The sequence below is a fragment of the Castor canadensis genome, chromosome 1 (assembly GCF_047511655.1).
Source record: "Castor canadensis chromosome 1, mCasCan1.hap1v2, whole genome shotgun sequence".
NCBI classification, from domain to species: Eukaryota; Metazoa; Chordata; class Mammalia; order Rodentia; family Castoridae; genus Castor; species Castor canadensis.
The window spans coordinates 46,483,477-46,508,161 of NC_133386.1; the positions used below are offsets into that span (position 1 = coordinate 46,483,477).

Below are 24,685 nucleotides of genomic sequence, written 5' to 3' on the forward strand. Positions count from 1 at the left end.
AGGTTATTGTGAATGGAATTGTTTTCATGTATTCCTTCTCAGTTTGTTCATTGTTGGTGTATAGAAAAGCTAATGATTTTTATAGGTTGATTTTGTATCCTGCCATCTTACTGAAGCTGTTTATGGTGTCTAAGCATTTTTGGGTAGAGTTTTTTTGGGTCTTTAAGGTATAGGATCATATCATCTACAAATAAGGACACTTTGACAGTTTCTTTACCTATTTGTATTCCTTTATTTCTTCTTTTTGCCTAATTGCTCTGGTTAGAAATTCTAGTACTATGTTGAATAGGAGTGGGGAGAGTGGGCATCCTTGTCTTGTTCCTGATTTTAGGAGGAATGGTTCCAGTTTTTCAGCATTAAATATGATGTTGGCTGTAGGTTTGTCGTAAATAGCCTTTACAATGTTGAGGTACATTCCTTCTATTCCTAGTTTTCTTAGAGTTTTTATCATGAGGTAGTGTTGGATGCTGTCAAAGGCTTTTTTTGCATCTATTGAGATGATTAAATAGTTTTTGTCATTGCTTCTATTGATGTGCTGTATTACATTTATAGATTTGCATATGTTGGACCACCCCTGCATTCCTGGGATGAAGCCAACTTGGTCATGGTGAATGATCTTTTCTGATGTGTTGTTGGATTCGGTTTGCCATTTTTTTATTGAGGATTTTTGCATCAATGTTCATTAGGGAAATTGGCCTGTAGTTCTCCTTTTTGGAGGTGTCTTTTTCTGGTTTTGGGATCAGAGTTATATTGGCTTCATAAAATGAGTTAGGCAGTGTTCCTTCCCATTCTATTTTGTGGAGCAGTTTAAGAAGTGTTGGTATTAGTTCTCTTTAAATGTCTCATAGAATTCAGCAATGAATCCATCAGGTCCTGGTCTTTTCTTTTTTGGGAGGCTCTTGATGGCAGTTTCAATTCTTTTTTTGTTATAGATCTATTCAGGTGATTAATATCCTCTTGGTTCAGTTTTAGATGGTTGTAAGTTTCTAGAAATATGTCCATTTCTTCAAGATTTTCAAATTTATTAGAGTATAGACGCTAAAAGTAGTTTTTGGTGATCTGGATTTCCATGGTGTTTGTTGTTATCTCTCCTTTTGAATTGCTGATTTTACTGACTTGGGTTTTATCTCTCTTCATTTTAGTCAGGTTTGCCAGGGTTCTGTCAATTTTATTTATTTTTTCAAAGAACCAGCTTTTTGTTTAATTGATTTTTTGTGTGGGTTTTTTTGTTTCTATTTCATTGATTTCAGCCCTTATCTTAATTAGTTCTTTCCTTCTGCTTGTTTTTGGATTTTTTTGTTCTTGTTTTTCTAGGAGTTTCAGCTGTAGTGTTAGGTCATTGATTTGAGATCTTTCTTTCCTTTTGATATATGCACTCATAGCTATAAACTTTCCTCTTAGGACTGCCTTTGCTGTGTCCCATAGGTTATGGTAGCTCGTGTTTTTATTTTCATTAACTTCCAGGAACCTTTTAATTTCCTCTTTTATTTCATCAGTGACCCATTCATCATTGAGTAATGTGTTGTTCAGCTTCTAATTGTTTGTGTGTTTTTTACTGCTGTTTTTGTCATTGATTTCTAGTTTTAATGCATTGTGGTCAGACAGAATGCATGGGATTATTTCTATTTTCTTATATTTTTTGAGGCTTACTTTGTGCCTCAGCACAAATGATCAGTTTGGGAAAAGGTTCCATTGGCTGCTGAGAAGAATGTATATTGTGCAGAAGTTGGATGAAATATTCTGTAAACATCAGTTAGGCCATTTGATCTATGGTGCGATTTAGTTTTAGAAATTTTTTTGTTTGGATGACCCATCTATTGGTGATGGGGGGGTATTAAGATCTCCCATTACTACTGTGGTGGGGTCTATATATGCTTTTTGGCCCTTCAAAGTATGATTGCTGAAATTAGGTGCACTGGCATTGGGTGCATATAGGTTGATAATTGTTATTTCCTTTTAGTGTATTTCCCCTTTTATTAGTATGGAGTGTCCTTCTTTATCTCATTTGATCAAAGTAGGTTTGAAGTCTAATTTGTCCAAGATAAGTATTGCTACTCCTGCCTGTTTTGGGGGACCATTGGCTTGGTAGATCTTCTTCCAGCCTTTCACTCTCAGCCAGTGCTTATTTCTGTCGATGAGGTGGGTCTCCTATAAGCAGCAGATTGTTGGATTTTCCTTTTTAATCCAGTTTCCCAATCAGTGTCTTTGATAGGGGAATTTAGTCCATTAATATTCAGTGTTAGTATTGATAAATACTTGGTGATCCCTGTCATGTAGTTGTCTTTGTTAAGGGTTTGATTATGTGTAGCTGAATCAATGTTACTCTTTACTTTCTTGCCTTTTCTTCTCCTGTGGTTTGGTATTGCCTGCCCTTTCATGGTTTTGTTTGCTTTTATTTTCTGTGTGCAGAATCCCTTGAAGAATCTTTTATAGTGGTGGCTTGGTGGTCATATATTGTTTTAGTTTCTGCTTATCATGGGAGACTTCTAATTGTTCCGTCTATTTTGAATGATAGTTTTGCTGGGTAGAATATCCTGGTATTGAAGTTATTTTCATTCAGTGCTTGGAAAATCTCACTCCGTGCTCTTCTTGCTTTTAATGTTTCTGTTGAGAAGTCTGCTGTGATTTTGATGGGTTAGCCTTTGTATGTTATTTTCTTTTTCTCTGTTATAGCCTTCAATATTCTTTCTCTAATCTCTGTACTGTTGTTTTAATGATAATATGTTGTGGGGTAGTTCTATTTTGGTCAGGTCTGTTCGGTGTTCTGGAGGCTTCCTGTACCTGAATGGGCATAGTTTTCTCTAGATTTGGGAAGTTTTCTGTTATTATTTTGTTGAATATATTATGCATTCATTTTGCTTGCACCTCTTCTCCTTCTTCAATAACCATTATTCTCAGATTTGGTCTTTTGATGGAGTCAGTGAGTTCTTGCATCTTCTTTTCACAGGTCTTGAATTGTTTGACTAATAGTTCTTCAGTTTTTCCCTTAATTGCCATTTCATCTTTGAGTTCTGAGATTCTGTCTTCTGTTTGTTCTATTCTGCTGGAATGGCCTTCCATTTTGTTTTGTATTTCTATTTCATTCTTTTTTCTGTAGTTTTCCATATCATGGGTTACTTCCACTTTCATATTGTCAATTTTTGACCTTAATTCATTTATCTCTCTGTTTATGGTTGTCTTAGTCTCAGTTTGGCATTTATTTAAGGCTGCTATGATTTCATTTATTTGTTTTTGTGTTTTCTCATAGTCTTTATTTTTGTTCCCTTGGAATTTTTTTGAGTGCCTCCTGTATGTTTTGGTTGACCACATCTAGTAACATCTCTATGAAATTTTCATTGATTACTTGTAAGATTTCTTCTTTCAGGACTTCTTGGGGTTCATTGGTATAGTTTACCTTTGTTTTGTTGGAGTCTGGATATGGGTATCTGTTTTCTTCATTTCGTTCTAAATCCTGTTGTATTTTATTTTTTTTGGGGGGGGGATTGTTTCCTTCCCTTTTTCTTCTTCCCATATTTCCACTAGGTAACGTTTCTATCACTGAACTATGTGTAATTTGGTATTAGCTGGGTAACAATGTTAATACTAACAAAACCAAGAAAGAAGGATAAAAAAGAGAGAGAGATGGAAGATAAAAGGAATAGAGTAGAGAGGATAAGAGAAAAAATATGGTAGAGATGGTGGATGATCAAACAGTAAGCCAGGCAGCAAATCCCTTAAAGAAGGGGAAAAAAAACTTCACCAGTTCTGGAACAGTAGAATTTCAGTCTTAGTTGTTCTGATGCTAGTTCTTTAGCATCCAGACCAGTCTGCGTGTGTCTCTTAGGTAGGTTTGGAGCCTTCCTGTGGCAAGTGGATGATTGGTGGGGTCCCACAGGCCTACAGGTGGAGGCCTTTAGCTGAGGTGAAGTAGTGGGCCTTTGGAGCGTGGGCTGCATGCCTGAAGGGCTCAGGCTGACAGAGTGAAGATCCTGCATGTCTGTGTATCCCGGCTTGGAGGGCATGGTCCAGCAGAACGGACATCGTGTGTGTGTAGGTCCCCAGCTTGGCAGTCCTTAGGGGCACAGCTTGCAGAGTGAATATTGTTCAGGGCTGTGCAGGCCTTGGGGGCATGGCCGGCAAAACAGAGATCATGCAGGGCTGGGGGTCATGGCCCAGTGATATAGAGCTCCTGCAGGCCTGTTCTGGCCTTGGGATCATGGTCCAGTGGAATGAAGACTGTGCCTGTTTGTATCTCTGGATGGCAGGCCTTGGGGGTGTGGCCTAGCAGAGCAGAGGTCATGCATGGCTGGGAAGCCCAGCCCAGTGAAATGGAGTTCCTGCAGGGCTGTGCCAGCCTTGGGGGCGTGGCCCAGCAGAATGGAAATCGTGCATGTTTGTATCTCTGGTGTGGCAGACCTTGGGGGCATGGCCCGTCAGAGCAGAGATCTTGCAGGGCTGTGCAGGTCTTGGGCATGGCCAGCAAAGCAGAGATAGTGCAGGGCTAGGGGCCAAGCCCAGCAAAACAGAGTTCCTGCAGGACTGTGCAGGCCTTGGGGGAGAGGCCTGGCAGAGATCGTGCAGGGCTGTGCAGGCCCCTGGGGTGTGTGGCCTGGCAGAGATCATAAATGTCTGTGGATCTCCGGCCTTTAGGGCTTGTCCCACAGAGATACTGCAGTTCTGAGGGGTGGGAGTTTGTGGTAGTACAGCCCTGGTGGGGCAAAGGAGCAGGGCTGGAGGATCAGAGATCCTATGGAGATGTGTGGAGCAGCAGCTCCATGGGCCTATGGGTTGGGGCTTAGCATGCAGCACCTGCTATTCCTTTAGTATATGGTGGTGTGGAGAGGCCTCCCACAAGCTAGGGATTCAGAGTGTCATGTTTCAGCTCTCCCTGATGTTTTACCTCAATCAAGCATGTCTCCAGCTTCTTACCAAAGTCCCAGGATCACAAAGATCAGAAGGTCTGTGGCTGTGTTCCAGTCACCATCTTGGATCTCTCATGATTTCTAATTTCAAAATCTTCTATATTTTCTATTATCTCAATTTTAACTAAAGAATGTTAAAAATTACAGCCTCTACAGTTTAATAAATATATGTTTGTGTTAACTATAATTATTCACCTATAAGTAAAAACAAAATTCTCTTTAAGTTCTTAGGATTTTATAATAATTACTGATAATTATTAAGTGTTCAATGTTTGCCAAGTACCATTTAACTATCTTAATTGTCTCAATATTCATTATATTATATGTTATATGTCTTAAATTATTTAAATGTCACAAATATATTTTTATACTTAACATTTTCATATTTTTATAATCACCATTTTAACATAAGGAAGCAAAGTAATAAGAATCCAAACAGAATTTCCTAAAACCCCATGAAAGAAGGATTATCATATTTCTAAAAAACAAATAAAGAAATTAAGGCACATAGAAGTCAAGTAAATTATTCAAGGTTTCCCAGCTAGCTATACTGGGATAACAATTTGGTGAGAGAGTTCATGATCTTAGATTTTCTTAGTATTTTATATTTCTTTTATTTTTCATTTTTATAGAAATAAAAACTTCTTTAATGAATGTGCTTTTATCCTAGAGTATGAATAACCTGCTTTCTGTGGATGAAGCTTCTGAGGCTTGGGATGTGAGAAGCTGCTTCATATGAATAGTGGAAAATGCTCACCTGACACCAGTTGGTTTTACTTTAGAAATGTTGCTTTTATAAAGTTATGAGATATTGCATGGAAATTATGATAATTTCCAACAGTAGACTTTAAAATCAGAAATCTGATGCAAATCTCAATTGTAAAGTAAAATGAAAGCAGAAAGCAAATAATCTAAAAGCAAATCTTTTCAAAATCCAGACCTGAGAAATCTTTATTTGTAGGTTAAGTAGGTGAGAGAATGACAGAAGTTCTAATGATACTAGAGTTAGAACTAAGATACAGGTCTGGTCTTAATTTTTTAAAAATATGTGTACAACAAACAATAGAATTTAATGAAAAGGTGAAAGTACCCATTGCCAAAAATGCATGTTCACAAACAATATTTAATTTTTTTGAAATAGTCTAAGCCACCTGCTTAAGAATAAAAAAATCACTTAAATCAGAATCATCTGTGTGAAGCCTTTGTGGCTGTTCCTTGACTAGAATGGAAATGTATAATTAAGGCCATACTAAGATGCTACAAAATCCTCTCTACAAGATGATGTTCAGGAAACCTGACTGTTGGCTACAGGTGAGAGAATACTTAGGGCCATAAATCATGGGAATGGTATTGAAAGAGGTAGGTAGAGAGCTACTTTGACATTAACATCACAGTTTTGCTGGGAAAAACCTTGGGGAATTCAGCTTTGGGGGTGGGATAAGGGAGCATTTACACTACAAAACACTGACAAATGGATATGTGTACAAGTATAAAATACAGTTGAAATAAAGGCAAAAATGAAGTACAAATCACTATCACATCTCTCCAAACATCTCACAAACCTTTCACCCACACTCTAAAAATCCATTATAGATTCCACCAACTCTGGATACTGAGGAAAGAGTGTCAGGCAGCCTGTGCAAATATCTGTGTGAAACTTTCCTTTTTTGTTATTTATTATGTTTATTTTCTCAACTGGTATGGCTTGTACAGTTTCAGAAGAAAGAAAATTTTAAGAGTTGTTGTGTCCCAGAACAGGGTATGTGAGTCAAATAACCTTCTTCAAGCAGATGGGTCCTTTGCTTTGAGCAGACCCTGGGTTCAAACAGGAGACAAGAAGGAGTTTATATGCTTTATTATCCATTGCAGCCAGTAGCCAGTCAGTCAGCCCCCATTATCATCAGCCATAGCAGCAGCAGCAACAGGCTATACCATGATATACAAAAGTGGCAGCTAGCCAAGTTATCTCATATACTGAGCATATTAATCCATCCAATAATAGTGTGACCAACCGACCTTGGGTGGTTATCAAGCCACAGTATACTTGTCTCTATCATGTACTTGTGTACAGGTGATTAGCTTAATAATTACTTTCCTTACAATCCACTCCTATTAAGGTAATTGCCATACAATCTACATGAATGATCTTCCATGAGGTCCCTTAGTGAGAAGAAAGGAACATTGTACTCATAAGCTACAATAAAAATATAGACTGTAACAATAAGCAATCAGCAGGCAGACACCACATGCTATAACAGCAATACCAGTATGTCATGACAATGTGAGGGATGTCCACCATTTAGGTTTGGCTCAACAAGGGGTGCTATCACTTTTGGAGAGGATTCCCTGTCAGGTTGGGGCCTTTAAAACTTACATTTGGGACATCAATATCCATCTTAGACTCATTGTCAGCCTCATTGTTTCCAGTGAAGCCAGGGACATATGCCCAGCTACATAACAGAGTCACTTGTCTAAAGGCCCTGCCACAAGGCTTGTCCTCACAAGGGGGAAGGGGCCTTCAGCCACCAAGTGAATTGTCATGAGGGGATCCACATTCTAAGTCCTCAGTATATAGCCTGTCAGTACAGATGGACAAGGGACTAGGTTCATTTTCAATCACAAGCTGCATTGCTCACAGTTTGGCCCATTGGTTATTTCAATCCATTGCCATATGGAGTCTGTGCTCAGCTGTACTGCTACTGCAGTCTATGCAGCCAATTGTCCATGGCAAGAACTATCCATATATCAGACATCTGCCTGTATAAGTGCCTTATCACCCTCAAAAGGGAAATATTACCTGTCTTTTTGTTTTCCACAATACTTGCATTTGTTTCCACCCAATTCTAGCATCTCTCTTGGACTCTTCATTCATTCTACATTCTTCTGTTGTCCTTATAAGCTGCATTTTGGTAATGATTCACAGATTCCCAGGGAGAATTTTAATCTTTTTAGTGTCTATATCTTCCTTGGTAATGAAGTAGGATATAATCTGTGAGCATTCTAACCTTATAAATTTAAGCTTGTCTTTGGTTTCTCATAGTATAGCCAAAGCATTGTCCAAATTGGGTGGCACTTGATAAAGCCAATGACTAAGGAGACATAGTAAAGGGAGAATAAAGAGGTTTATTAATAATCTGTCATGTAAGACTACAGGCAAAACACCCTTAGTGACTGAGTTGCTATTCACCCTAACCACCTGCCTTATATGTGATTTTTGCAAGAGACTGGATACAGGTCCTAGACAGGTGGACACTAGACTTGTTTTGGAAAAGTTATATGAGTGTCTCAACCTTATGAATCTAAAAGCAAACATCAGTGATTTTTAAAAGTCTGTTGGTCACTTTCTGGTTCTGTTATGGCAAATTCCAATTACATGCTCTTCACTTCAGGTGTGATCTTTCCTGAAGCCATGGTTCTAAGGAGTGTTTGGGAAAGTGAGAGCATAGTATGTTTCTGTCTCAACTTGGATGCAGTTTAATCAGTTAAGAAGAAAGAAAACAAATCTTAATCAGGGGGGAAATCTGGGAATATTATCCTTTAACCTAACAGGTAGGTTCAGTTCCCCACTGTCAGTTTGTTCCATTACATAATCTTATGTGAATGAAGTCAACAGTGGGCTTCTAAACAATGGCTGAAGATGTAAGTATTATCTTGACAGACACTTAAAACTGAAAGTAAAAGCACCATTATAAACTGCAAGCCAGAACACAAAAGGAAACAGAGCTAGAAGCTATCCAACTTAATAAATTTTTGAGGAATCTCTCTTTATTAAATGACACTGTGATCATGAACCACTGGGGAGAAAAACATATTTGTAACTCTGAAAATACTCATTTTTTGTCTTTACCTAACTAAGGCCATTGTCAGAGCTATAAGTTCCATCCTCTGTGTAGAAATACATGGTGTAAGGGATTTTGCTTTTAGTATGTTTTTTTTTCTGGGCGACCACCACATATACAGCATTATGTTGCCCTTAGTCTATAAAACTGTTCCCATCTGAGAAGACCTCAAGATCTGGATTCTCCAATGGCAGGTCTGTTAGAGCAGGCTCAAAAAGACTCAGGACAAACTTTTTGTTTACTGCTGTGCTGGGTAGGGATACATTGTGTCATTTACAAACATTCCTACAGGGGTCCAAGATGGCAACTAGAGTTCAGAAGCAGACAGCATGAGCTCCATAAATCAAAAATTTTGCTGACATGCTGGAGCCACACTTGGCAGAAATAAAGCACCAAAAAGAGTCAGGGATTTGACACACTGAGCCCCCAGCACATACAAATCTTCTCCATGCATGTTACACTGAGAAAACAGGAGGGCTCCCACACCACCAGATGCCAGCTCCAAACCTGCTTGGGAGACATCTGACAGACCAACAAGTGAGCAAATAAGCAAAATGTGGTATTCCCACAGCTACCCCTGGGATAAACCAGAAGAGCCCCCTGGACAGACTGACCCCCACCACCACCCTGCAAAAAAAAAAGCTGAATAATAAACAAGAAACTGAAAAGGAACATGCAGCAGATGGGGCAGGGTATTCTAAGAGCACCAGAGAAGGGGGGAAGGTGCAAGGAGCTGATCTCTGCATGAACTTACAGTAAACAAAGACTGGAAAGGCAGAAAGCCTGACGGTGGGCCGGTGATAAGCCACTGGCTGAAATAGGGCAGATAGCAGTCCACAAAGCTCATCTTCAGAGCCAGTGAGCAACATCCAAAGTCAAACAACATTACAAAATTGAAAAACAATCAGCAAACCAGCATAACACTCTGACAGCAGGGAGCCAGCTGATGGATCTCTGACCTTGCCCCAGAGAAAGGGGACAAGGCAAAGGAACAAGACCCCAGTAAACCAACACACAGAAAACCCAACTCCAAAGCAGGATGGCTGGTGAACCTTAGAACTGATCTCCAGAACCTGAACACAAGCCACACCTCATGGAGGGAAAAGCTGACTAAGCAGCTACTGCTGAAACATGGGAAAAAAACTGGTGAGTCTCCCCAACCACCTGCTGAGACTAAAACAGAGCTTTTGCTTAAATACCAACAAGAGGGCTGGATGTTGAAGGAGTAACACCAGACCAACTAGGAATGAAATTCTATTGTTCCTGAATTTGGAATTTTTTTAACGTATTTGTTTGGTTTGTTCCCTGTTTATTTGTCTACCACCTCTCCCTGTTGATTTCTTTGGTTTTTTTTTTTTCTTGCTTTCTTTGTTTTGTTAGTTTTTCTATTGTAAGTTCACTAATACTAAATCACACACAAACCAGGGACAGAAAGAGCAACAAGTGGAGCAATGGGAAGACAAAAAAGAGATGGAAACCATTCTCCCACAAAAAAATAAATTAATACAGGATTCAGAAGGAAATGAAGAAAACGGATACCCAGTTCCAGACTCCAAAAAAAGAAGGATAAACTATGATAAGGAACACAAAGAGCCCACAAGAACAATCTGAAAGAAGAAATCCTGCAAGTAATCACTGAGAATTTCATGGAGATGTTACTAGACATGGTCAATAAAAATATACAACAGGAACCCAAGAAATTCCAAGACAACAAAAATAAAGAATATGAGCAGACACAAAAACAAATAAATAAACTCATAGGAGCCCTAAATAAACACCAAAGTGAAACAGAGAACACCATAAATAGAGATTAATGAATTAAGGATGAAAATTAAAGACAATATTACACAATCTTAATTAAAGACAATATTGAATTTAATATTGAAAATGTTAAAGAGGAAGTGACCCATGATATGGAAAACCTCAGAAAAAAAGAATGAAACAGAAATACAAAACACAATGGAAGGCCAAATCAGCAGACTAGAACAAGCAGAAGACAGAATCAAAGAACTTGAAGATGAAATTGAAATTAAAGGAAAAACTGAACAACAATTAGTCAGACAATGCAAGACCTGTGAAAGGAAAATGCAAGAACTCACTGATGCCACTAAAAGACTGAACCTGAGAATCACAGGCATTGAAGAAGGAGAAGAGGTGCAGGCAAAAGGAATGTGTAATATATTAAACAAAATAATAACAGGAAATTTCCCAAATCTAGTGAAAACTATGCCCATTCAGGTATAGGAAGCCTCCAGGACACCAAACAGACTTGACAAAAATAGAACAACCCCATGACATATCATCATTAAAACAACAAGCACAGAGAATAGAGAAAGAATACTGAAGGCCATAAGACAGAAAAAACAAATAACATACAAAGGTAAACCCATCAAAATCACAGCAGATTTCTCAACAGAAGACTTAAAAACAGGAAGAGCATGGAGTGGGGTATTCTGGGCACTGAATGAAAATAACTTCAACCCCAGGATACTCTACCAACAAAACAATCATTCAAAATAGATGGAGCAATAAAAGTCTTCCTTGATAAGCAGAAACTAAAACAATATATGACCACCAAGTCACCACTGCAAAAGATTCTTCAAAGAATTCTGCACACAGAAAATGAAAGCAAACAAAGCCATGAAAGGACAGGCAATACCAAACCACAGGAGAAGAAAAGACAAGAAAGTAGAGAGTAATATTAATTTAGCTGCATGCAATCAAGCCCTTAAACAATAAAAACAAGTAAATGACAGGAATCATCACATACCTATCAATACTAACACTGAATGTTAATGGACTTAACTTCCTATTCAAAAGACAACATTTGGAAAACCAGATTAAAAAGGAAGAGCCAACAATCTGTTGCTTGCAGGAAACCGATCTCATTGACAGAAACAAGCACTAGCTTAGGGTGAAAGGCTGGAAGAAAATTTACCAAGCCAATGGCCCCCAAAAGCAGGCAGAAGTAGCAATACTTATCTCAAAAAAAGTAGACTTCAAACTTACATTGATCAAACAAGATAAAGGACACTCCATACTAATAAAAGGAGAAATACACCAAAAAGAAACAACAATTATCAACCTAGATGCACCCAACATCAATGCACCCAATTTCATCACACATACTTTGAAGGACCTAAAAACATACAGAGACTCCAACACAGTGGAAGCGGGAGACTTTAATACCCCCCTATCACCAATAGAGAGGTCATCCAAACAAAAAAATCAATAAAGAAATTCTAGACCTAAATCACACCATAGATCAAATGGACCTAGATGATGTTTACCAAATATATCATCCAACTTCTGCACAATATACATTCTTCTCAGCAGCCTATGGAACCTTTTCCAAAATTGATCATATCTTAGGGCACAAAGCAAGTCTCAGCAACTATAAGAAAATAGAAATAATCCCATGCATTCTATCTTATCATAATGCATTAAAACTAGAACTCAACCACAAAAACAACAATAAAAAAACCATGCAAACAATTGGAAGCAGAACAACACATTGCTCAATGATCAATGGGTCATAGATGAAATAAAAAATAAAATTATAAGGTTTCTGGAAGTTAGTGAAAATGAAAACATGACTTATCGGAACCAATGAGGCACAGCAAAGGCAGTCCTAAGAGGAAAGTTTATAGCCATGAGTGCATATATTAAAGGACAGAAAGATCTCAAATCAATGAACTAATGCTACATCTCAAACTCCTAGAAAAACAAGAACAAGCAAATCCCAAAACAAGCACAAGGAGAGAAATAATAAAAATAAGGGCCCAAATAATGAAATAGAAACAAAGAAACAAAAAAAAGTACAAAGAATCAATGAAGCAAAAAGCTGGTTCTTTGAAAAAATAAAAATAAATAAGATTGACAACCCCTGGCAAACCACTAAAATGAGGAGTGAAAAGACCCAAATTAGTAAAATCAGAAATGAAAAAGGGGAGATGACAACAAACACCACGGATATCCAGGAAATCATCAGAGACTACTTTGATAACATATTCTAGTAAATTTGAAAACCTTGAAGAAATGGGCAGATTTCTAGATACTCGTGACAATCCAAAATTAAACCAAGAGGATATAAATCATCTGAATAGATCTATAACAAAAATGAAATTTAAGCAGCAACAAAGAGTCTCCCAAAAAAGAAAAGTCCAGGACCTGATGGATTCTCTGCTGAATTCTATCAGACCTTTAAAGAAGAACCAATACCAACCCTTCCTAAACTGTTCCATGAAATAGAAAGGAAAGAAACACTGCCTAACTTGTTTTATGAAACCAGTATTACACTCATCCCAAAACCAGACAAAGACACCTCCAAAAAGGAGAACTATAGGCCAATCTCCTTAATGAACATTCATGAAAACTCCTCAATAAAATAATGGCAAACTGAATCCAACAACACTTCAGAAAGATCATTCACCACAACCAAGTTGGCTTCATCCCAGGGATGCCGGGGTGGTTCAACATATGAAAATCAATAAATGTAATACGGCACATTAATAGAAGCAAAGACAAAAACCACTAGATCATCTAAATAGATGCAGACAAAGCCTTCAACAAGATCCAACACCACTTCATGATAAAAGCTCTAAGAAAACTAGGAATAGAAGGAAAGTACCTCAACATTGTAAAGGCTATATATGACAAACCTACAGACAACATCATACTTAACAGTGAAAAACTGAAACCATTTCCCCTAAAATCAGGAATGAGACAAGTTTGCCCACTATCCCTGCTCCTATTCAACATTGTACTGGAATTCCTAGTCAGAGCAATTAGGCAGGAAGAAGAAATAAAAAGGAATACAAATAGGTAAAGAAATTATCAAAATATCCCTATTTGCAGACAATATAATCCTATACTTTAAAGACCCCAAAAAATCTACCCAAAAACTCCTAGACACCATAAACAGCTACAGCAAGGTGGCAGGATACAAAATCAACTTACAAAAATCATTAGCTTTTCTATACACCAATAATGAAAAAACTGAGAGGGAATATATGGAAACAATTCAATTTACAATAATCTCAAAAAAATCAAATACCTAGGAGTAAACTTAACAAAGGATGTGAATGACCTCTACAAAGAGAAATACAAAACCCTGAAGAAAGAGATCCAGGAAGATTACAGAAGGTGGAGAGATATCCGGTGCTCATGGATTCGTAGAATCAACATAGTAAAAATAGCTATACTACCAAAAGCAATCTACATATTAAATGTAATTCCCATCAAAATCCCAATGACATTCATGACAGAGATTGAAAAACATACCCTAAAGTTCATCTGAAAACACAAGAGACTGTGAATAGCCAAGGCAATACTCATCAAAAAGAGCAATAAAGAGAGCAATTGTGTGGAGGTATTTCAATACCTGACTTCAAACTGTTACAAAGCAATAGCAATTAAAACAGCATGGTACTGGCACAAAAACATACTTGAAGACCAATGGAACAGAATAGAGGACTCAGATATGAATCCACACAGATATTCCCACCTTATTTTTAACAAAGGTGCCAAAATATATGATGAAGAAAAGACATCCTCTTCAACAAATGTTGCTGGGAAAGTGGTTATCTATCTGCAAGAAATTGAAACTAGATCCATGTTTATCACCCTGTACTTGTATCAACTCAAAATGAATCAAGGATCTTTATATCACACCTGAAACTCTGAAGTTAGTACAGGAAAGGACAGAGAATACTCTGGAAGTAACAGGTATAGGCAAGGACTTCCTCAATAGAACTCCAGCAGCTCAGCAACTAAGAGAAAGGATGGACAAATGGGATTTCATAAAATTAAAAAGCTTCTGCACAACTAAAGAAATGGTCTCTAAACTGAAGAGATCACCCACAGATTGGGAGAAATTATTTGCCAGCTATACATCAAACAAAGGACAGATAACCAGAATAAACAAGGAACTTAAAAAACTAAGTTCTCCCAAAATCAATGAACCAATAAAGAAATGGGCAACTGAACTAAACAGAACTTTCCCAAAAGACAAAGTTCAAAAGGCCAAAAAACAATGAAAAAATGCTCACCATCTGTAGCCACAAAGGAAATGGAAATCAAAACCACACTAAGATTGCACCTCAGTCCTGTTAGAATAGCCATCATCCAAAACACCACCAATAGGTGTTGGTGAATATGTGGGAAAAAAGAAACCCTCATACACTGCTGGTGGGAATGCAAGCTAGTGCAACCACTCTGGAATAAAATACAGAGGCTTCTTAAAAATCTAAACATAGATCTGCCATATGATCTAGTAATATCACTCCTGAGGGTATACCCAAAGGAATGTGACACAGGTTACTCCAGAGGCACCTGCACACCCATGTTTATTGCAGTGTGATTCACAATAGCCAAGTTATAGAAACAGCCAATATGCCCCACTACAGACAAATCGATTAAGAAAATGTGGTACTTGTACACAATGAAGTTTTACTCAGCCCTAAAGAAGAATGAAATCTTATTATTCTCAAGTAAATGGATGGAACTGGAGAACATCATTCTAAGAGAAGTTAGCAAGGCTCAGAAGACCAAAAATCATATGTTCTCCCTCATATGCAGATAGATCTAGGGTAAATACATCAATGTAGTTGACTTTGGTCACATGCAAAGGAGAGAGCACATATGGGAGGTACAGGGATAGGTAGGAAACCCAAAACATGAAAGTGTTTGATGTCCCCACTGCAAAGGAACTAATATAGAAACCTTAAAGTGACAGAGATCAATATGGGAAGGGGATCAGGAAATAGTTGAAAGGTCAGGTAGAAATGAGTCAACTTGGGTTGTAACACATTTGTACATGGAAGCAATGCTAGGAATCTCTCTGTATAGCTATCCTTATCTCAACTAGCAGAAACATTTTGTCTTTCTTATTATTGCTTATGTCTTCTCCAACAAAATTAGAGATAAGGGCAGAACAGGTTCTGCCTGGAAGCAAGGAGGGGAAGGAGGGGATGTGGACGGATGGCAGGGTGGAGAAATGGCCCAAACAATATATGCACATGCAAATAAATGTAATTTTTAAAAAAAGAAAATATAAGAATGTTCAATAACCTTTTGAAAGATGTAAGGAAAAAAAAGAAATGACTCATGTTTTGTCTCTGCCACATTTATAAATATTTATTTATTTTTAACATTCTTACAAAATCCATGAAAATTGAAGACTGAGATATCAGAAAGACATTACACCATTTTTTTCTTCCTTTTTTTTTTTTGCTATGCTACAAATTTAACTTATTTTCTCCCACTTGCTAGACTAGCACTTTAAAACAAATCCACATTCCTACCCAAAATTTATATCTTTGTGAAAGGGAATCCCTAAAAGTTACTGTACTTAAAACATACAAAGAAATAAATGTTGCATTTTAACCATCCAGCAGAGAGAAATATAATCCAGATTGCCAGGAGCCTAGGAAAAATGTTTATTAATAATTCTGAAGACATATTTACTTTAATTTCATCAACAAATTTAAATTAAGTCATCTGACACACGCTTACCTACATCATGTGAACATATTCATCACAAAATGTAAAAAGTTAAGGACACCTGTTTTTAGGGTTAAACTTTAATCTTTTTATCTGCAAGACTTATTTGTTTTAAAATTTGGAACAAATTCTTAGGTGAAGCAGCTAACAGCCAATTTTTTTTAATAATAACCTGTGATATGTTTTTCTTTTCTTTCCTTGGTTTCAAGTTAGTTTGAGGGTTAAGTCATCACTATTTGCATTCCAGCTAGGACTCACTGAAATAACAAATCTTCAAATAAAATTATCTTAGATCACTTCTCTGCCTTTTGGCTAAGATCAAGTGTAGAAAATTATCTTAGAATAAGCAGAATGACAGCCTAAGAGGAAAAAAGTTTACAGAGCCAAATGCCTCTACATGTAATTGCAGTTTACAAATTTTCTTAAAGGTATTAACAAGAAATGTCTTAAATTAGGTATGCCAATCAACAAAAATATTGATTTTAACTTGCAGAACTCAAAACTGGATTTACCAGAAAGATGCTACAAGATGTTATTATGAGCTCAGTAATGTTAAAATGATACAAGAAATATCCTTGCCAAAAACATAGAGTGGATGCAGGCACACCTGGCATAGATGCTTCTAGAAAATCTAGAGGCAGTTTACCTTGGTGAGTTTAAATTAAATTTTGCCCAGTTCAGTTTATAGGATCCATTTTTGGGTTATATGTATGCTGGCACTCAGGAACGTTCCAGAAAGAGTTAGTGTAGGGTGTTCCTAGCTAAGCTTGATGATGTGTAGCCTAATCAGGCAAGAAAAAAGAGCACAAACCTGAATCTGGGGAAATAATTTAACTTGTTCTGGGAATATTTTTTTAACTTATTAAATGATTTCAACAATGTTTGTAAATTAAGGCAATGTTTGCAAAATAGTCAATGTTGTAAGTATGACATAATGTGAGGAGTGGTGAAGAGTAGAAATCAAACTGAGTAGACTACTTGCTAAAATGAGTAGCTTACCCCAAAATTTCTGATTTCCTAACAAATTATCATTGAAGTGGTTGCTCTTGGAGCCATTTGAGATCTTGGGAACTTTTCCCAAGCATTTCTTTTCTATTTCTCTTTCTCTTTCTCTCTCTTCCTCACTTCCTCTGTCCCCATTTATAGTTATCAGCTGTGAGACACCTACAGCAGTCAGTAATAACTACTAATTGAGAGATCACTGCATGTGTGACCAGATGCAGTGTTTTGGTTTTCTCTTTCCATCCCAAATGGTGATATGGTAGAGGCAGCAAGAGTTGCTCAAAGAATCAGAAAAAAAAAAAAGGTTGATTATTAAAGTGTGGCAGGGAAATGCAATTGAACAGCCTAAAACTTCTTGGAGTAGAAAGGAGAGTAAACATAGAATATTGGAAGCAAGTCAAAAGAATATCAGAGTCAGTTTGGACTTTTGCATCTGACCAACATGCTGTTTATTTATTTTTGTATTGTGAAGTAAGTAGAAACAGCATGTTGCATTTTGAACTTTGATCTTTGCCTAGCTTAGATGTCTGCAGCATTTAAGATACTCCTTGAATGCCAGAAGCAGTAGCAAGTCACAGCTCCAGGTCAGCCAGGTGACCAAACAGGGTCAACAACCAATACTCTATAGTGCACTGTGCTGCTAATATACAGGTGTTGAATGAATTTTCAACTGTCAGTATTTTAAATTTACTGAGATTTCATTGTTGTTTTGTTTTGTTTTGGGAGGTTGTTTGTTTGTTTGTTTTTGCAGTAATGGGGCTTGAATTTAGGACCTTAACCTTGAGCTACTCCACCAGCCCTATTTTTGTGAAGGATTTTTTGAGATAGGATCTTGCAAACTATTTGCCTGGGGTAGCTTCAAATGCAATTCTCCTGGTCTCTGCCTCCTGAGTAGCTAGGATTTACAGGTGTGAGCAACCAGTACCCAGCTGCTATCAGTTTTTTAAGATGTATCCCTAATCATAACTTGTGAAGCATTTGTGCCACTTTTCATTTTCCAGTCTTTCATTTTTTTCTACTACTGCCATAGTGATTGCTTGTACATGATTTATAGTATTTTTAAATATGCAGTAGAATATAGGACCTGTTCCTCTTTTCTGTTTCATTCTCAGTCATTTAAAGAATGACTGAGAATTATTTTTGTAATTATCTTCATAAAGTGTTTTCCTGTGTTCATAGAATTACTTGTTAAGTATTTTTCTTCATTTTTTTTCTATTTTTAATGTTTTTCCTTCTCTTCTGCCATTTTTATTTCTGTTGTTTTCTCTCTCTGATTTAGAAGTGCACTTCTCAATAGATCCTGCTATGATGATTTTCCTTGGCCAGAGGCCTCCACTTTCTACACCTATGGCTCTGTCATAGCTTCCACACTGATCCACATTCTTCTGTAGTTCCTCCAAGCCAGTGACTGGATATGGAAGCAGTATTAGTACCAGGCAGTTTTTCCTGTCATGGGACTCCTCTAATGGAAAATCTTGGCTCTGGTAGGCCCTCTGTTGGCCTTTCCAATATTTCTCAGAGTTGCTGATAAGTGAGGCCCTCCCTTCCCCTTTTTCCTTTCTTCCATTCACAGCTATGACACTTCGCCTCAGTCTGAAGCCATATCCTATCTGATCTTGCTCACTGTTCCTTCCATCCTTCACAAGTGTATTCCCAATATATCCTTTGAGTGCCTACTTCTCTTTATGCTTTTGTTGACTTTCTAAGAGAACACAACCTATCTGATGTAAATAAATCAATTAATTTTGTATATTTTATTTTTAGTCACTTTACAATTTTTTCATAGTTTTATTCTTTTAGTTAAGTCTCAGAGGTTTTGGATAAAAGAATATTTTATGCAAATAATATTTGTAGAGCACTTAAAAGAATTATTTTTCATCCTATCCATCAGGTGACTTGAGAAAAATGAGTATAAAACTAATGAAAAGTTTAGAAATTCTGGATATTTGTAGTTTCCCTGTCATGTGTTTATGTTCAGAACTAGAGATTATGTAGTAGGTGAGAGCTATTCAATTTCAGTTTCACTTGAAAATAGCTCTGGTGTCTCATTTCAATTTTGTGAGATAGTAACAGGTTATTGGTAGCTGGTTATTTAACCTATCTAAATTTCATTATGTAAAATATGAGAATTAAAATATATCTTTGTGTTATGTGATGCTCACTCTTGATTGTCATTTTGATTTGATTGAGAGATGCCTAGGACATACCTCTGGGTATGTCTGTGAGCACATTTCCAGAGATGATGATCACAAGGGCTCTGATCTAATCAATGATTAAATTCATTAATAGTTTCAAATTTTGGACAGACTATTAAGAGATGGTGGAACTGTGGAAGGTGTGGCCTAGTTGGAGGTAGTACATTCCTTTATGGGGTATTTCTTCTTTCTGTCCCTTTTCTGTCACTCCTCTCTATTTTCTGGCCACCTTGAAGTGAGCAGCTTCTTCTACCACATGTTCTCACATCAATGATGTTCAACTTCACTATGGCCCAAAAACAAGAAACCCAGCTGACCAGAGACTAAAACCTCTGAAACCATGGGCCAAAATAAATGCTTCCTCCATTAAATTGTTATCTCAGGTAGTTTGTCAGAGCAATGAGAAACTAGCACAGGCCAGATATATAATTTTATAACTAGTTATACTAGTTGTACTTAAAATAGTTTGATCCAATAACCACATATCTAAATTTATTAGAATAAATTCAAACAACTTCATAATTTAGCACGACATTATCATTTCTCTTAAATGTTTCACTTCCTTACTTTCACTTTTCAAATTTATATTCATTTCAATAACTGCAAAACATTTTGAATGTAGTTATTAAGTTCCTTAAGGTAAGGATAGTTTTATTTTCATATGTATCCTTTATTTCATGTCCTCAAAAACAAATATATATTTTATTATTCTAATTGTTGCCTTCTAATCAATGGAAAGTCTATAAAACATTTATCCACAAATTCTATATCCATTCCTTTATTTTGAACTATTTAAAAATTATTATATTTAATAAAATACATTAGTTGTAATTCAACAGTATTTCCAATATTGCTCTTCAAGTGTGTCAGTTAATCACAAAATTTGTGCTTGATTCCCTATTCTTCAACTCACTGGGTGTTGGACTACATTTGTATCTATTCTAATACTATGTTTTTTAATGAGAATTATAAATAATACCCCCGATTATGGTTTCAATATTGAAGTGCCCCCCAAAAAGGCTCAAATATTGAAGATTTTGTCTCTAGCTTGAGGTGCTATTGAGTAGTTTATGGATCATAAGAACACTATCGTCATCAATGGATTAATGTCTGATTTTAAAAAGTATCATTTTTTAGCTCATTTCCATAATTGTTTATATCTCTTTCCCCTGTACCTACATATCTGGAACACATGCACAATAACACTGAGATGTAACCCTAAAACAACCAGGTCATAAATACTGGAGCAAGTACCACATATCCAGAATCAGTAAAGAAGTTTACAAAACTAGAAGGATATCTGCATTGATGAAAAAAAGGTAGAAATACATTTCTTTTCTCAGTATATAGTCAATAAGTAAGCACATACAGGAAAGTTACAAAATTCCACTAAATTTCTATCATAAAATGTTTGCTGTCATTTGAGTTGTGGAAGACATGGTAACATTTTATCAAAACTTAAAGGGTATTATTTTGAATGTTCTAGAGTTGATGTTGCCGTTTCAGATGTTTTTGAATAGATTATGATGTCTTCCTTCTTACGACCAGAACAACTCTGGTAAATTCATTAGTCTCATAGCTAACCTAAAACACAAAATGGTTATTATGTATAATAAAAACTTAGTCTTTTCACTAGCATATACTCATGATCCACTGGATATTACAAAATAACTGAATTCGATATCCCACGAAAGAGGTTATCACAACTTAGTTATAAATTATTTATTTTGACAAATGACATGGGCAAACTTGAAACCACTAGATTGGAAATATCCTTTTAAATACTGAATGTCATTTTCTCTATTCTCACTCTCTCATTTTTTCATCTTTTAGTATCTGAGAATCTTCATGAAATGAAAAATAGAGGAGTACTTTAAAGAGTGATTCAAAAATTCTGAGGTACTTCTTTGCCTTGTAAAATAAGAATTATCCAAAATAGCAATTATTATAGAAAGTCTTAAATAAATGAGCTCTAACAGGTGGCAAACACAGGTTTGATACTCATGACTTAGTGACCCCCAAATTTGGAATATTCTAGCATACTTAAAGAAAGCAGCAAGACATGGCCAATACAAAGATGAACCTTAAAGTGTCCAAATGGTAAGACTTTTGAAACTTTTATTTGGTTCTTGGTGATGGCTTTAAAATAACCATTAAGAGTAGACTAACTGGGTTTTAATTGACAGGTCTTATTTTGTGCTAATTTAAATTGAATGTTAAGCATTGACAGAGCATTGGATAAGAAACTATCTTAAAGTACTAACTTAATGTGAATTTTGAATACTTACAAAACCAAGGAAAATGAGCAGTGGTTCAAGAATATCCCTTGAAAAAGATTTGCAATTGCAGACCATCCTGATAGCATAATATAGAAGATAAGAAAGAAAACTCAAATTGTATCTGTTGAAAGGAGAATGATAAAATGCCCAACAATACTTATTTCTCTTGGAAGCTTACAAGAGGCTGGGCACCCAGCAGAGAAGAGAGAAGTTCTGTCTTGGTCTCCCACAACTGAGCTTCCAGACACCAGAACCAAGAACCAAATAAACCTCTTTACTTTATGTCCTTAGATATAGCAATACAAAATGGATTATTACAGTGATGTCCTTAAATAAAGTACAGTGACTAATAATACAGATATATGACTTGTTTAAGAATGAATTTAAAACAATTAAAGTAACAGCTTTAAGGAAGCCTTGTGAACTTCAGAAAAATACACAGAAACAATTCAACAAAATAACAAAAATAATGTGTCCACAAAGTGAAATTGAACAGGTTTGATCATAGAACATTTCTTCTGGTTGACCTAATCTGCTATTGTTGCAGATACACTTCAATACATATGGTCAAAAGAGGAAAATGAAAAAAAATTAAAGGAATAAAAATTATGAGATTTATAAAACAGTATCAATAGAGTAAAACTTTGAGCCACTGAGCTCAAGAGGGAGTAGATAAAGAAAGGTATAGGAAGCTTATGTAAAGAAAAACTATGGGTGAGATTCCAAGATGTCAGCTAGAGGGAAGAAGCAGAAAGTGTGCCTCCTAAAGTAAAATCTTGGCGGGACACTGGAGACACACCATACAGGAAAAACCACTGAGAAGAGGCAAAACTTTGACCCCTCCACACCTCAAGTCTGTGCAGAGCATTTCCACATCATGTTAAATGGAGAAACCAGGAGAGCCCCGGGGCTGCCGCCAGATGCCGGCACCCAGGCAGCTTGGGAAGACGCAGACCACAAGGTGAGCTAAGTGGTACGTGGTACTCCCACAGACAACCCTGGGCCAGATCAGCATAGCTCCCTGGACAGACCGACCCCCACCCAGAGAAAAAAAGAGAAACTGAGTAATGAGCAATAACAACAATAAAGACACATAGCAAAGAGGGTGGGGCACCCTGAGCACCAAAGAGGGGGGAAGGGGAATCCCTCACAGAACTGTAAATAAACAAGCCAGGCCGGAGAAGGCAGGAGCTGTGCCACATGCCCAGCAACCAGGATCTGGAAAGCTTGTAAAAGTGGTGGAGGGAGGAAAGCTCCACAGGAGAGGGGGGAAGTCCCACTTCCCACATGAGCTGTAGACAAACAAGCTGGGCCAGAGAAGGCGGGAGCAGCAGCACACGCCCAGCAATCAGGAGTGGGAAAGCTTGTAAAAGTGGTGGTGGGAGGAAAACTCCACAGGAGAAGGGAGAAGACCCACTTCCCACGTGAGCTGTAAATAAACATGCTGGCCTGAGAAAGCAGGTGCAGTGTCACATCCCCCAGAATGCTTGGAAAGGGGAAAGATTGTAGCAGCAGCTCGTACACAGGAGAACTCAGAGTAAACAAAGCCTGCGGGGCCAGGTGAGTGCTAATCTCACCCCTGAGATCTGCATAAATAAAGCCTCCAGCAACAGCAGGCTGATGGCAGCAGGCAGGCAAGCCACAGGTGCAGATAGCTGTTCACAGAACTGTCTCCAGACTCTTTTTTTTTTCTTTCCCTACCTTTGATGAGACAACAACCACACTACACCTGCATACTGAAAAACTTACTGAAACTGTATTGCATTTGAACTTGGGACACTTTGTAGGTTTTTTTTGTTTTGTGCAGTTTTGTTTTACTTTATTTTTCCCCTTTGATAAGACAACTACAGAACAACATCTGAGGCACCATCTCTAGGATTGAAGGCTCAGGGATGAACACCAAAATTATTAAGACTGAAATTTTATTGCATTTGAACTTGGAGATTTTTTTTAATTTTTTTATTTTATTTTTATATATTTTTTATTTGTTTATTTTTTTAATTTTTATTTTGAATCCTCTTTCTGTCTCTCTAATGCCTTTTCAGCTTACAGTTGATTAGTACACTGTCTCCTTGTTTATATCTTTGAAACTTTTTTGTTTGTTTCTTTGTTTTGTTTTTTCTACTTGTTTATTTGTTTTTCCCTTTTCCTTTAACTTCTTTCCTTTCCATCTCCTCTCACCCTCCATTCTAAATATCACTAGTGGTATTATTACAAGCCAGAAAGTACTTAATTGCACACAGTACAGGGACAATAACAACACCAAGGGCAATGACAGGGAGACAGAAAAAACAGGGAAACCAGTTTCCCAAGAGCAAAAAATTAGTACATGAACCACAGGGAAATGAAGAAAACAGATAGCTCAGATCCAGACTACAGCAAAATGAAAATAAACTATGCCAAAGAACCCAATGAAGCACACAAGATTAATCTAAAAGAAGAAATACTACAGGTACTCAATGAGAATTTTATAGAGATGATACTGGATATGGTCAACCAAAATGTACAAGAGACACTCAAGAAATTCCAAAACAACAAAAATAGAGAAATAGAAAAAGCAAAAGAAAAAATAAAGGAAATCATAGAAGCACTGTATAAACACCAAAGTGAAACAAAGAACATGATTAATAGACAGATAAATGAACTCAGGACAAAAATAGACAACATTAAAAAGGAAAAGAAACAGGATATGAAAAACCCCAGAAAAAAGAATAAAACAGAATTGCAAAACAAAATGGAAGGCCAATCCAGCAGAATAAAACAAACAGAAGACAGACTCTCAGAACTCGAAGATGAAATGGTAATTAAGGAAAAACCAAAGAACTATTAATTAGACAACTCAAGACCTGTGAAAAGAAAATGCAAGAACTCACTGGCTCCATCAAACGACCAAACCTGAGACTCATGGGCATTAAGAAGGAGAAGAGGTGCAAGCAAAGGGAATGCATAATATAGTCAACAAAAAA

The 24,685-nt window shown here is 36.9% G+C and overlaps 1 pseudogene; it reads right to left on the reverse strand.

The window, feature by feature from the left end:
* LOC141420855 (amine sulfotransferase-like) overlaps positions 1–24,685 on the reverse strand; it is a 154,866-nt pseudogene that overhangs the window by 102,180 nt on the left and 28,001 nt on the right.